Consider the following 15644-nt stretch of genomic DNA (forward strand, 5'->3'; position numbering starts at 1 on the left):
CAGGTGCGGTCTCACCAGGGCCCTGTACAACTGCAGAAGAACCTCTTTGCTCCTGTCCTCAACTCTTGCCATAAAGGCCAACATGCCATTAGCTTTCTTCACTGCCTGCTACAGCTGCACGCTTACTTTAAGTGACGGTTGATCAAGGACACCCAGATCTCTTTGCACTTCCCCATTTCCTAACTTGACACCATTCAGATAATAATCTGCCTTCTGTTCTTGCCACCAAAGTGGATAACCTGCAAGCTAGATGCAGGAAAATGTTCCCAATGTTGCAGTTTTGGTCTCCTAATTTGAGGAAGGACGTCCTTGCTATTGAGGCAGTGCAGCGTAGGTTCACCAGGTTAATCCCTGGGATGGCAGGACTGACATATGAGGAAAGATTGGAAAGACTGGGGCTTGTGTTCACTGGAGTTTAGAAGGATGAGAGGGGGATCTTATAGAGACGTATAAGATTATAAAAAGGACTGGACAAAGCTAGATGCAGGGGAAATGTTCCCAATGTTGGGGGCGTCCAGAACCAGGGGCCACACGCACAGTCTAAGAATAAAGGGGAGGCCGTTTAAAACTGAGGTGAGAAGTAACTTTTCCACCCAGACAGTTGTGAATGTGTGGGATTCTCTGCACAGAGGGCAGTGGAGGCCGATTCACTGGATGGGTTTAAGAGAGAGTTAGATAGAGCTCTAGGGCTAGTGGAATCAAGGGATATGGGGAGAAGGCAGGCACGGGTTACTGATTGTGGATGATTCAGCCGCGGTCACGATGAATGGCGGCGTCTACTGTCTCTCTCCCTGCAGGTGTGGTGGCCGATCCGTGGGAGGTGAGGACGCCGAGGAATGTAATGGCCGCCGCGGGAACCTGCGTACGGATTCCCTGCTCCTTCTCCCATCCCACCGGGTCTCGGCTGAAAACCGTGCGGTGGCTGAAGGGCGACCAGACGCAGGGCACCCTTGTCGTCAGCTCCGATCAATACGCCGACCCGCTCCACCGTCCGCGTGCGGAGATCCCAAAACAATGGCAGAGAGACAAGGAGGGCACCTTGACAATCGACAGCCTGACCAAGCGGGATGAGGGATTGTACTACTTCCGAATGGAGAACAGTCGGGGAACGAAATATTCCGGGTCGGACGGGGTTCTGCTGGACGTATCCGGTAAGATGTTCACACAAAGTGCTGGAGTAACTCAGCGGGTCGGGCAGCATCTCCGTGGAGAACGTGGACAGGTACAAAGTGCTGGAGTAACTCAGCGATCAGGCAGCATCTCTGGAGAAACAGATTTGGTGTTGACAACATCTTTCCTGTAACGCGGTGCCCAGAACTGAACATAATATTCTCAATGCGGCCTCACCAACGTCTTGTACAACTGCAACGTGACCTCCTAACTTCTACACTCAATACTCTGACTGATGAAGGCCAATGTGCCAAAAGCCTTCTTGACCACCCTATCTACCTCTGAAGTCACTTTCAAGGACCTGTGTACCTGCGCTCCAAGATCCCTCTGCTCTACAACATTCCCTGACTACCTGTGACACCATACTTTCAGGGGAACTGTGTACCTGCGCTCCTAGATCCCTCTGCTCTATGACACTCCCTGTCTACCTGTGACGCCACATTTTCAGGGAACTGTGTACCTGTGCTCCTAGATCCCTCTGCTCTATTACACTACCATTCCTTCCATTCACTGTGTAGGTCCTGTCCATGTTTGACTTCCCAAAGTAAAACACCTCGCGTTTCTCTGTGTTAAATTCCATCAACTGTTCCTCCACCCACCTGGCCAATCGATCCAGATCCTGCTACAATCTTTCACAACCATCCTGGCTATCTGTAAAACCACCGACATTTGTGATATTTTCATCTTGATATTCGTGAGCGATTCCAGTGTCCCTCTCCCTGCGTCTGACCCACACCAGAATTATTCACCGGAGTGTAGAAGGATGAGAGAGGGATCTTCTTGAGACGTATAAAATTATAAAAGGACTGGACAAGCTAGATGTAGGATAAATGTTCCCAATGTTGGGGAGGCCATTCGGCCCTTCGAGCCTGTACGCACCGCCATTCATTATGATCACGGCTGATCATCCACAATCAGTAAACCGTGCCTGCCTTCTCCCCATATCCCTTGATTCCGCTAGCCCCAAGAGCTCTATCTAACTCTCTCTTAAATCCATCCAGTGAATCGGCCTCCACTGCCCTCTGTGGCAGAGAGTTCCACAGATTCACAACTCTCTGGGTGGAAAAGTTCCTTCTTACCTCAGTTTTAAATGGCCTCCCCTTTATTCTTAGACTGTGTGTGTGGGCCCTGGTTCTGGACTCCACCAACATTGGAACATTTTTCCTGCATCCAGCTTGTCCAGTCCATTTGTAATTTTATACGTTTCGAAAAGAACTAGTGTGTGTGAACGGGAGATCGCTGTCGGCGCGGACTCCCGCCATCCTGGGGATTAACCTAGTGAACCTGCAAGAATGTCCTTCCTCAAATTTGGAGCCCAAAACTGCACACAGTACTCCAGGTGCAGTCTCACTAGGGCCCTGTACAACTGCAGAAGGACCTCTTTGCTCCTGTACTCAACTTCTCTTGTCATAAAATGCCAACATGCCATTGGCTTTCTTCACTGCCTGCTGTACAAGAACACCCAGATCTCTTTGTACTTCCCCATTTCCGAACCTGACACCATTCAGATAATAATCTGCCTTCCTAATTTTACCACCAAAGTGGATAACCTCACATTTACCCACATTAAACTGCATCTGCCATGCATCGTCCACTCACTCAACCTGTCCAAGTCACCCTGCAGCCTCATAGCATGTTCCTCACAGTTCACTCTGCAAATTTGCTAATTTTACTTTTAATGCCTTCATCTAAGTTTCGTTCACCGTTACGAGCTGGACTCTGTCGGTGAGCAAAGAGGCATACCAGTGAGTCAAGTATGGATCCAATTCCTTATCTCAATTGTGTCAGGTTAGGTAAGGGGGAAGTGCAGCGAGACCTGGGTGTCCTTGTAAACCAGTCACTGAAAGTAAGCGTGCAGGTACAGCAGGCAGTGAAGAAAGCTAATGGCATGTTGGCCTTCATAACGAGAGGATTTCAGTACAGGAATAAAGAGGTTCTTCTGTAGTTGTACAGACCGCATCTGGAGAATTTGTGTACAGTTTTTGTCTCCTAATTTGAGGAAGGACGTCCTTGCTTTTGAGGCAGTGCGGCGTAGGTTCACCAGGTTAATCCCCGGGATGGCGGGACTGTCATATGAGGAAAGATTGAAAAGACTAGGCTTGTATTCACTGGAGTTTAGAAGGATGAGAGGGGGTCTTATAGAGACGATAAAATAATAAAATGACTGGACAAAGCTAGATGCAGGAAACATGTTTCCAATGTTGGGGGAGTCCAGAACCAGGGGCCACACACACAGTCTAAGAATAAAGGGGAGGCCGTTTAAAACTGAAGCGAGAAGGAACTTTTCCCACCCAGAGAGTTGTGAATGTGTGGGATTCTCTGCCACAGAGGGCAGTGGAGGCCGATTCACTGCTCTAGGGGCTAGCGGAATCAAGGGATATGTGGAGAAGGCAGGCACGGGTTAGTGATTGTGGATGATCAGTTACGATCACGGTGAATGTCGGAGGTGGCTGGAAAGGCCGAATGGCCTCCTCCTGCACCTATTTTCTATGTTTCTACGTTTCCGTGAAAAAAGAAACTGTGCTCCTGGATTCTCTGACTCTCTCTCTCTCTCTTTCTCTCTTTCCGAAGATGAATCTAGTTTGGTGAACATCTCCTCGCCAGCGGATATAACAGAGGGAGATGAGGTGGTGCTAACCTGCTCGGTCAGGTTCGCCTGTCCCGGCCGCCTGAGATGGAGTGGGATCGATGGCTTAGATTCGGCCAGGGGGACCGAAACTCCGGGATCAGATGCCAACTCCTGGACCACCAGCCTCACGCTGAGATTCCAGGCATCCCATTCGGACCACGGCAGGTCTCTCAGATGCGTCCACACTCCATCAGAGAACACCGGGAATACCATCACCTTGAACGTTAAATGTGAGTCACAGATCCCATGGGAACGCGTGGCGACACGGCGCGGAAACAGGCCCCCCAGCGGTCTAACGCCCACGCCGGCCAAGCTGGGCGGCAGTGTGAGCTGTGAGGAGGATGCTTTGAGGATGCAGGGTGACTTGGACAGGTTGTGTGAGCGGGCAGACGCAGGTAAAGGTGAAGTGCAACGAGACCTGTGTGTCCTTGTACACCAGTCACTGGAAGTAAGCGTGCATGTACAGCAGGCAGTGAAGAAAGCTAATGGCATGTTGGCATTCATGACATGAGGAGTTGAGTACAGGAGCAAAGAGGTCCTTCTGCAGTTGTACAGGGCCCTGGTGAGACCACACCTGGAGTACTGTGTGCAGTTTTGGTATCCAAATGTGAGAAAGGACGTCCTTGCTATTGGGGGCGTGCAGCGTAGGTTCACCAGGTTAATCCCTGGGATGGCGGGACTGTCGTACGAGGAAAGATTGGCAAGACTGGGCTTGTATTCACAGGAATTTAGAAGGATGAGAGGGGGATCTTATAGAGATGTATAAAATTGTAAAAGGACTGGACATGCTAGATGCAGGAAACATGTTCCCAACGTTGGGGGCGTCCAGAACCAAGCTGGGTGGCAGTGTGAGCTGTGAGGAGGATGCTACGAGGATGCAGGGTGACTTGGACAGGTTGTGTGACCGGGCTGACGCAGTTTAACGCGGATAAACGTGAGGCGATCCACTTCGGTGGCAAGCACAGGAAGGCAGATTATTACCTTAATGGTGTGCAGGGAAAAATAACTGCAGATGCTGGTTCAAATTGAAGGTAGACACAAAGTGCTGGAGTAACTCAGCGGGTCAGGCAGCATCTCTGGAAAACGTGGACAGGTACAAGGTGCTGGAGTAAATCAGCGGGTCAGGCAGCATCTCAGGAGAACGTGGGCAGGTACACAAAGTGCTGGAGTAACTCAGCGGGTCGGGCACTGTCTCTGTGGAGAACGTCAGTCTGAAGAAGGGTCTTGACCCGAAACGTCACCCATTCCTTCTCTTCTGAGATGCTGCCTGATCCGCTGAGTTACTCCAGCACTTTGTGTCTGTTATCTCAATGGAGTCAGATTAGGTAAAGGGGAAGTGCAACGAGATCTGGGTGTCCTTGTACACCAGTCACTGAAAGTAAGCTTGCAGGTACAGCAGGCAGTGAAGGCATGTTGGCCTTCATGACAAGAGGATTTGAGTACAGCAGCAAAGAGGTCCTTCTGCAGGGCCCTGGTGAGACCACACCTAGAATACTGTGTGCAATTTTGGTCTCCAAATTTGAGGAAGGACGTTCCCAATGTTGGGGGAGTCCAGAACCAGGGGCCACACACACACAGTCTATGAATAAATGGGAGGCCGTCTAAAACTGAGGTGAGAAGAAACCTTTTCACCCAGAGAGTTGTGAATGTGTGGGATTCTCTGCCACAGAGGGCAGTGGAGGCCGATTCAGTGGATGGATTTAAAAGAGAGTTAGAGCTCTAGGTGCTAGTGGAATCTAGGGATATGGGGAAAGGCAGGCACGGGTTACTGATTGTGGACGATCAGCCGTGATCACAATGAATGGCGGTGCTGGCTCTAAGGGGCGAATGGCCTCCTCCTTCACCTATTTTCTACGTTTCTATGTTTCTATGTTACACTAAAGTCCCACCTGCCAGCGCTTGTTCCATATCCCTCCAAAACAGTCCTATACATGTACCACTGTAAGAAGGAACTGCAGATGCTGGTTTAAACCGAAAATGGACACAAAAAGCTGGACTAACTCAGCGGGTCAGGCAGCATCTCTGGAGGACGTGGACAGGTACAAAGTGCTGGAGTAACTCAGCGGGTCAGACAGCATCTCTGTGGAGAACGAGGACAGGCACAAAGTGCTGGAGTAACTCAGCGGGTCAGGCAGCATCTCTGTGGAGAACGTGGACAGGTACAAAGTGCTGGAGTAACTCAGTGGGTCAGGCAGCATCTCTGTGCAGAACGTCGACAGGTACAAAGTGCTGGAGTAACTCAGCGGGTTGGGCAGCATCTCTGGAGAGGAGGAATGAGTGACGTTTCAAGTTGAGACCCTTCTTCACACTTGAATATCTTTCATTCATTGTTCTTTATCTCTCCACCGTCGATATATCTCATTTCCCTTATCCCTAACCAGTCTGAAGAAGGGTCACGACCAGAAACGTCACCCATTCCTCCTCTCCAGAAATGTTGCCCGACCCACTGAGTTACTCCAGCACATTGTACCTTTCCACGTTCTCCACGGAGATGCTGCCTGACCCGCTGAGTTACTCCAGCACTTTGTACCTGTCCGCGTTCTCCAGAGATGCTGCCTGACCCGCTGAGTTACTCCAGCACTTTGTACCTGTCCACGTTCTCCACAGAGATGCTGCCTGACCCGCTGAGTTACTCCAGCACTTTGTATATGTCCACGTTCTCCAGAGAGGCTGCCTGACCCGCTGAGTTACTCCAGCACCTCCTCCGGCAGCTCGTTCCATACACCCACCTGTGTGGAAAAGTTACCCCTCAGATTCCCAGTAAATCTTTTCCCCTTCACCTTGAACCTGTGTCCTCTGGTCCTCGATTCCCCTACTCTGGGCAAGAGACTCTGTGCGTCTACCCAATCTATTCCTCTCGTGATTTTGTACACCTATATAAGATCGCCCCTCATCCTCCTGCGCTCCAAGGAAGAGTCCCAGCCTGGCCCCAACCTCTCCCTGTAGCTCAGGCCCCTCGAGTCCTGGCAACATCCTCGTGAATCTTCTCCGCGCCCTTTCCAGCCCGACGACATCTCAGAAATATAGAAAATAGGTGCAGGTGGAGGCCTTTCGGCCCTTGGAGCCAGCACCGCCATTCAATATGATCACGGCTGATCGTCCACAATCAGTAACCCGTGCCTGCCTTCTCCCCATACCCCTTGATTCTGTTTGCCCCTAGAGCTCTATCTAACTCTCTCTTAAATCCATCCAGCGAATCGGCCTCCACTGCCCTCTGTGGCAGAGAATCCCACACATTCACTACTCTCTGGGTGGAATTTCTTAATTTCTTTCACCAGAGGCCGGTGAATCTGTGGGATTCTTTGCCGCAAGTCTGTGGATGTTTTTAAGGCAAAGAGACAGTGCGGGTGTCAGGGGTTGTGGGGAGAAGGCAGGAGAATGGGGTTGGGAGTGAGAGATAGATCAGCCTCGATTGAATGGCGGAGTGGACTCGGTGGGCCGAATGGCCTAATTCGGCTCCTATCACGTGCACTGTGGGAGGGAGGGAGCGAGGGAGGGACAGATGGAGGGGGGAGGGAGGGAGCGAGGGATGGAGGGAGGGAGGGAAGGAGGGAGGAATGGAGGGAGGTAGGTGGGAGGGAGGGGGGACAGAGGGAGGGGGGAGGGAGGGAGGGGAAGGGAGGGAGAGAGGAAGGGAGGGAGGGAGGAAGGGAGGGAGGGAGGGAGGGAGGGAGGGGGAGTGGCGGTGAGGAGGGAGGGAGGGAGGGAGGGAGGGAGGGGAGGCAGGGAGGGAGGAAGGGAGGGAGAGGGGAAGGGAGGGAGATGGAGGGAGGGAGGGAGGGAGGGAGGGAGGGAGGAGGGAGGGAGAGGGGAAGGGAGGGAGAGGGGGAGGGAGGGAGGGAGGGAGGGAGGGAGGGAGGGAGGGAGGGAGGGAGGGAGGGAGGGAGGGAGGGAGGGAGGGAGGGAGGGAGGGGCGGTGAGGAGAGAGCGTCACAATGTGTTCCTCTGCTCATGACGGTTTAAATGCCTTTTGTTTCCACAGATGTCCCCAAGTCTGTTCTCCTGACCCTCTCTCCCTTCACGTTAACCCCTCGAGGGATGTTTGTCTCACTCAGATGTGCAGTAGGGTCGAATTATCCACCAGTCACCAGTTACAGGTGGTACCAGGCTTGGTCCGGATCATTGCAGATCGTTGAAACACAGACGCCAACATACAGTCTCGAAAATCCAATTAAAAACACAGACTACTGGTGTCAAGCAGTCAATTCAGTCGGACAAACGAACTCCAAGAAAACCAAGCTGCCAGTTTACGGTTCGTAGCAGTTTAGTTCATAGATACATCGCGGAAACAGGCCCTTCGGCCCACCGAGTCCTCGCCAACCAGCGATCGATCGCCCGTTCACACACTAGTTCTGTGTTTAGACAAGAGACAATAGGTGCAGGAGGAGGCCGTTCAGCCCGCCATTCACTGAGATCATGGCTGATTATCCACAATCAGTACCCCGTTCCTGCCCTCTCCCCATACCCCCCGACTCCGCTATCAGTAAGAGCTCTATCTAACTCTCTGCTGAAAGCATCCAGAGAATTGGCCACCACTGCCTTCTGAGGCAGAGAATTCCACAGATTCACAACTCTCTGGGTGAAACAACTCCTCATCTCCGTTCTAAATGGCCGACCCCTTATTCTTAAACTGTGGCCCCTGGTTCTGTACTCCCCCAACATCGGGAACATGGGTTCTGCCTCTAACGTGTCCAATCCCTTAATAATCTTATATGTTTCAATAAGATCCCCTCTCATCTTAAATTCCAGAGTATACAGCAACTCTACCTGTGGCTCCGAGCTCGTGTCTGCATTTCTCTCACGCCGTCTCTGGTTTCTTCCAGGGGCCGCCGGCTGGGCGGTGTGGACCCCCGTCTCTGTCCGCTCCCGTGACGGGGGTTGCGTGACCATCCCATGTCGCTTCCGTGTGCCGCAGGCCACGCGTGGTCCCTGGACCGGGATGTGGATGAAAAACCACAACTTCGACGGAAAACGCGTGTACACCACCTCAGGTGGGAGTGGGGACGATTATAAACGACGTGTGCGCTTTGAGGGTAGCATGGAGGAACAGAACTGTTCCTTGACGCTGAAGGACTTAAGATCGGCGGACAGTGGGAAATACTTTTTCCACCTTGAAGGCTCTGATAAATGGTCGGATCCCATCGGCTTGAATCTCCTGGTGTCAGGTGAGATATCACAGAAACATAGAAACACAGAAAATAGGTGCAGGAGGAGGCCATTCGGCCCATCGAGCCAGCACCGCCATTGATTATGATTATGATTATGATACTGATACTGATTATGATTATGATTATGATTATGATTATGATTATGATTATGATTATGATTATGATTATGATTATGATTATGATTATGATTATGATTATGATTATGATTAAGATTACGATTACGATTAAGATTAAGATTACGATTACGATTACGATTACGATTACGATTACGATTACGATTACGATTACGATTACGATTACGATTACGATTACGATTACGATTACGATTACGATTACGATTACGATTACGATTATGATTATGATCATGATTATGATTATGATTACGATTATGATTATGATTATTATGATTCCAATCGTGATTCTGATTCTGATTCTGATTCTGATTCTGATGATGACTATGATTTTGATTATGATTATGATTATGATTATGATTATGATTATGATTATGATTATGATTATGATTATGATTATGATTATGATTATGATTATGATTATGATTATGATTACGATTATGATTATGATTATTATGATTCCAATCGTGATTCTGATTCTGATTCTGATTCTGATTCTGATTCTGATGATGACTATGATTTTGATTATGATTATGATTATGATTATGATTATGATTATGATTATGATTATGATTATGATTATGATTATGATTATGATTATGATTATGATTATGATTAAGATTACGATTACGATTACGATTACGATTACGATTACGATTACGATTACGATTACGATTACGATTATGATTATGATTATGATTATGATTATGGTTATTATGATTCCAATCCTGATTCTGAATCTGATTCTGATGATGACTATGATTTTGATTATGATTTTGATTATGATTATGATTATGATTATGATTATGATTATGATTATGATTATGATTATGATTATGATTATGATTATGATTATGATTATGATTATGATTATGATTATGATTATGAATATGATTCTGATTCCAATTATGATTCCGATTCTGATTCTGATTCTGATTCTGATTCTGATTCTGATTCTGATTCTGATTCTGATTCCGATTCTGATTCTGATTGTGATTATGATTCCGATTCCAATTATGATTATGATTATGGTTATGATTATGATTATGATTATGATTATGATTATGATTATGATTATGATTATGATTATGATTATGATTATGATTATGATTATGATTATGATTATGATTATGATTATGATTATGATTATGATTATGATTATGATTATGATTATGATTATGATTATGATTACGATTATGATTATGATTATTATGATTCCAATCGTGATTCTGATTCTGATTCTGATTCTGATTCTGATTCTGATGATGACTATGATTTTGATTATGATTATGATTATGATTATGATTATGATTATGATTATGATTATGATTATGATTATGATTATGATTATGATTATGATTATGATTAAGATTACGATTACGATTACGATTACGATTACGATTACGATTACGATTACGATTACGATTACGATTATGATTATGATTATGATTATGATTATGGTTATTATGATTCCAATCCTGATTCTGAATCTGATTCTGATGATGACTATGATTTTGATTATGATTTTGATTATGATTATGATTATGATTATGATTATGATTATGATTATGATTATGATTATGATTATGATTATGATTATGATTATGATTATGATTATGAATATGATTCTGATTCCAATTATGATTCCGATTCTGATTCTGATTCTGATTCTGATTCTGATTCTGATTCTGATTCCGATTCTGATTCTGATTGTGATTATGATTCCGATTCCAATTATGATTATGATTATGGTTATGATTATGATTATGATTATGATTATGATTATGATTATGATTATGATTATGATTATGATTATGATTATGATTATGATTATGATTATGATTATGATTATGATTATGATTACGATTACGATTACGATTACGATTATGATTATGGTTATGGTTATGATTATGATTATGATTATGATTATGATTATGATTATGATTATGATTATGATTATGATTATGATTATGATTATGATTATGATTATGATTATGATTATGATGATTCCAATCGTGATTCTCATTCTGATTCTGATTCTGATTCTGATGATGACTATGATTATGATTATGATTATGATTATGATTATGATTATGATTATGATTATGATTATGATTATGATTATGATTATGATTATGATTATGATTATGATTATGATTATGATTATGATTATGACTATGATTATGATTATGATTATGATTATGATTATGATTATGATTATGATTATGATTATGATTATGATTATGATTATGATTATGATTATGATTATGATTATGATTATGATTATGATTATGATTATGATGATTCCAATCGTGATTCTGATTCTGATTCTGATTCTGATTCTGATGATGACTATGATTTTTATTATGATTATGATTATGATTATGATTATGATTATGATTATGATTATGATTATGATTATGATTATGATTATGATTATGATCATGATCATGATCATGATCATGATCATGATTATGATTATGATTACGATTATGTTTATGATTATTATGATTCCAATCGTGATTCTGATTCTGATTCTGATTCTGATTCTGATGATGACTATGATTTTGATTATGATTATGATTATGATTATGATTATGATTATGATTATGATTATGATTATGATTATGATTATGATTATGATTGTGATTATGATTATGATTATGATTATGATTATGATTCTGATTATGATTCTGATTCTGATTATGATTCTGATTCTGATTCTGATTCTGATTCCGATTCTGATTCTGATTGTGATTATGATTCCGATTCCAATTATGATTATGATTATGGTTATGATTATGATTATGATTATGATTATGATTATGATTATGATTATGATTATGATTATGATTATGATTATGATTATGATTATGATTACGATTACGATTACGATTATGATTATGGTTATGATTATGATTATGATTATGATTATGATTATGATTATGATTATGATTATGATTATGATTATGATTATGATTATGATTATGATGATTCCAATCGTGATTCTCATTCTGATTCTGATTCTGATTCTGATGATGACTATGATTTTTATTATGATTATGATTATGATTATGATTATGATTATGATTATGATTATGATTATGATTATGATTATGATTATGATTATGATTATGATTATGATTATGATTATGATTATGATTATGATTATGGTTATGATTATGATTATGATTATGATTATGATTATGATTATGATTATGATTATGATTATGATTATGATTATGATTATGATTATGATTATGATTATGATTATGATGATTCCAATCGTGATTCTGATTCTGATTCTAATTCTGATGATGACTATGATTTTTATTATGATTATGATTATGATTATGATTATGATTATGATTATGATTATGATTATGATTATGATTATGATTATGATTATGATTATGATTATGATTATGATTATGATTATGATCATGATCATGATTATGATTATGATTATGTTTATGATTATTATGATTCCAATCGTGATTCTGATTCTGATTCTGATTCTGATTCTGATGATGACTATGATTTTGATTATGATTATGATTATGATTATGATTATGATTATGATTATGATTATGATTATGATTATGATTATGATTATGATTATGATTATGATTATGATTATGATTATTATGATTCCAATCGTGATTCTGATTCTGATTCTGATTCTGATTCTGATGATGACTATGATTTTGATTATGATTATGATTATGATTATGATTATGATTATGATTACGATTACGATTACAATTACGATTACGATTATGATTATGATTATGATTATGATTATGATTATGATTATGATTATGATTATGATTATGATTATGATTATGATTATGATTATGATTATGATTATGATTATGATTATGATTATGATTAAGATTATGATTACGATTACGATTAAGATTAAGATTACGATTACGATTACGATTACGATTACGATTACGATTACGATTACGATTACGATTACGATTACGATTAATTACGATTATGATAATGATTATGATTATGATTATGATTATTATGATTCCAATCCTGATTCTGAATCTGATTCTGATTCTGATTCTGATGATGACTATGATTTTGATTATGATTATGATTATGATTATGATTATGATTATGATTATGATTATGATTATGATTATGATTATGATTATGATTATGATTATGATTATGATTATGATTATGATTATGATTATGATTATGATTATGATTATGATTATGATGATTCCAATCGTGATTCTGATTCTGATTCTGATGATGACTATGATTTTTATTCTGATTCTGATGATGACTATGATTTTTATTATGATTATGATTATGATTGTGTTTAAGATTATGATTATGATTATGTTTATGATTATGATTATGATTATGATTATGATTATGATTATGATTATGATTATGATTATGATTATGATTATGATTATGATTATGATTATGATTATGATTATGATTTTTATGATTATGATTATGATTATGATTTTTATGATTCCAATCGTGATTCTGATTCTGATTCTGATTCTGATTCTGATGATGACTATGATTTTGATTCTGATTCTGATTCTGATTCTGATTCTGATTCTGATTCTGATTCTGATTCTGATTCTGATTCTGATTCTGATTCTGATTCTGATTCTGATTCTGGTTATGATTCCAATTCCAATTATGATTATGATTATGATTTTGATTATGATTCTTATACCGTTTCTGATTCCAATTATGATTCCAATTTTGATTATGATTCTGATTCCGATCCCTATTCTGATACTGATTCTGATTCTGATTCTGATTCTGTTTCTGATTCTGATTCTGGCCGGTGGGACTATTGTAGATGGGGCATGTTGCCGGTGTGGGCAGTTGGGACTAGTGTAGATGGAGCATGTTGGCCGGTGTGGGCAGGTGGGACTAGTGTAGATGGGGCATGTTGGCTGGTGTGGGCAAGGTTGGACTAGTGTAGAGGGGCATGTTGGCCGATGTGGGCAAGGTGGGACTAGTGTAGATGGGGCATGTTGGCCGGTGTGGGCGGGTGGGACTAGTGTAGATGGGACATGTTGGCCGGTGAGGGCAGGTGGGACTAGTGTCGATGGGGCATGTTGGCCGTTGTGGGAAGGTGGGACTAGTGTAGATGGGGCTTGTTGGCCGTTGTGGGCTGGTGGGACTAGTGTAGAAGGGGCATGTTGGCCGGTGAGGGCAGGTGGGACTAGTGTAGATGGGGCATGTTGGCCGTTGTGGGAAGGTGGGACTAGTGTAGATGGGGCTTGTTGGCCGTTGTGGGCTGGTGGGACTAGTGTAGAAGGGGCATGTTGGCCGGTGTGGGCAGGTGGGACTAGTGTAGATGGGGCATGTTGGCCGTTGTGGGCTGGTGGGACTAGTGTAGAAGGGGCATGTTGGCCGTTGTGGGCTGGTGGGACTAGTGTAGAAGGGGCATGTTGGCCGGTGTGGGCAGGTGGGACTAGTGTAGATGGGGCATGTTGGCCGGTGTGGGCAGGTGGGACTAGTGTAGATGGTGCATGTTGGCTGGTGTGGGCAAGTTGGGCCGAAGGGCTTGTTTCCACGCTGTTATTACTCGATGACTCTTCACCGATCAGCCAAAGCATTATGACCACCGACAGGCGAAGTGAATAACATTGATTATCTTGTTACAATGGCACCTGTCAAGGGGTGGGATATATTAGGCAGCAAGTAAACAGTCAGTTCTTGAAGTTGACGTGTTGGATGCAGGAGAAATGGGCAGGAGTAAAGACCCGAGCGACTTTGACAAGGGCCAAATTGTTATGGCCAGACGACTGGGTCAGAGCATCTCTGAAACGGCAAGGCGTGTGGGGTGCTCCCGGTCAGCAGTGGTGAGTACCGACCGACCGACAGTGGTCCGAGGAGGACAAAACCCACAAACCGGCGACAGGCCGGGAGTTGGGCGCCCGAGGCTCGTCGATGCGTCAGGGCAACGACGTCTGGTCCCGTCTGGTCCGAGCCGACGGAAGGTCGACTGTGGCACAAGTCACGGGGAAACGTTAATGGTGGTTACGGGAGGAATGTGTCACATTACACAGTACATCGCACCCTGCTTCGTATGGGGCTGCACACGGAGGACCAACAGCATGTTAGGCAGGTGGCCATAATGTTTTGGCTCATCGGTGTACGTCGAGGCGAGCTGCCAGAGGAAGCTTGCAAAAGAATTCAAACATGGCTCTTATAAGATGCTAGACCAAGTGGACACGTTGGGCCCAAACATCTCCTGCATTGGCGAAGCACCCTCTCCTCCCCTCCTCCCTCCCCACCCCTCCCCTCCTCCCCCTCCATCCCCTCCCTCCCCACTCCCCCTCTTCCCCTCCCTCCCCTCTCCCTCCTCCTCCCCTCCCTCCGCTCTCCCTCCTCCTCTCCTCCATCCTCCCCTCCCTCCCCACTGCCCCTCCCCCCACTCCCCACTCCCTCCCTCACTCCATCTCCCCCTCCCCCACTCCCCCATCCCCCCCTTATTCCCCACCATTCCCCAACTCCCCTCTCCCTCCCCACTCCATTCCCCTCAAC

The sequence above is a fragment of the Rhinoraja longicauda genome, chromosome 43 (genome assembly GCF_053455715.1).
Source record: "Rhinoraja longicauda isolate Sanriku21f chromosome 43, sRhiLon1.1, whole genome shotgun sequence".
In the NCBI taxonomy this organism is placed as follows: Eukaryota; Metazoa; Chordata; class Chondrichthyes; order Rajiformes; family Arhynchobatidae; genus Rhinoraja; species Rhinoraja longicauda.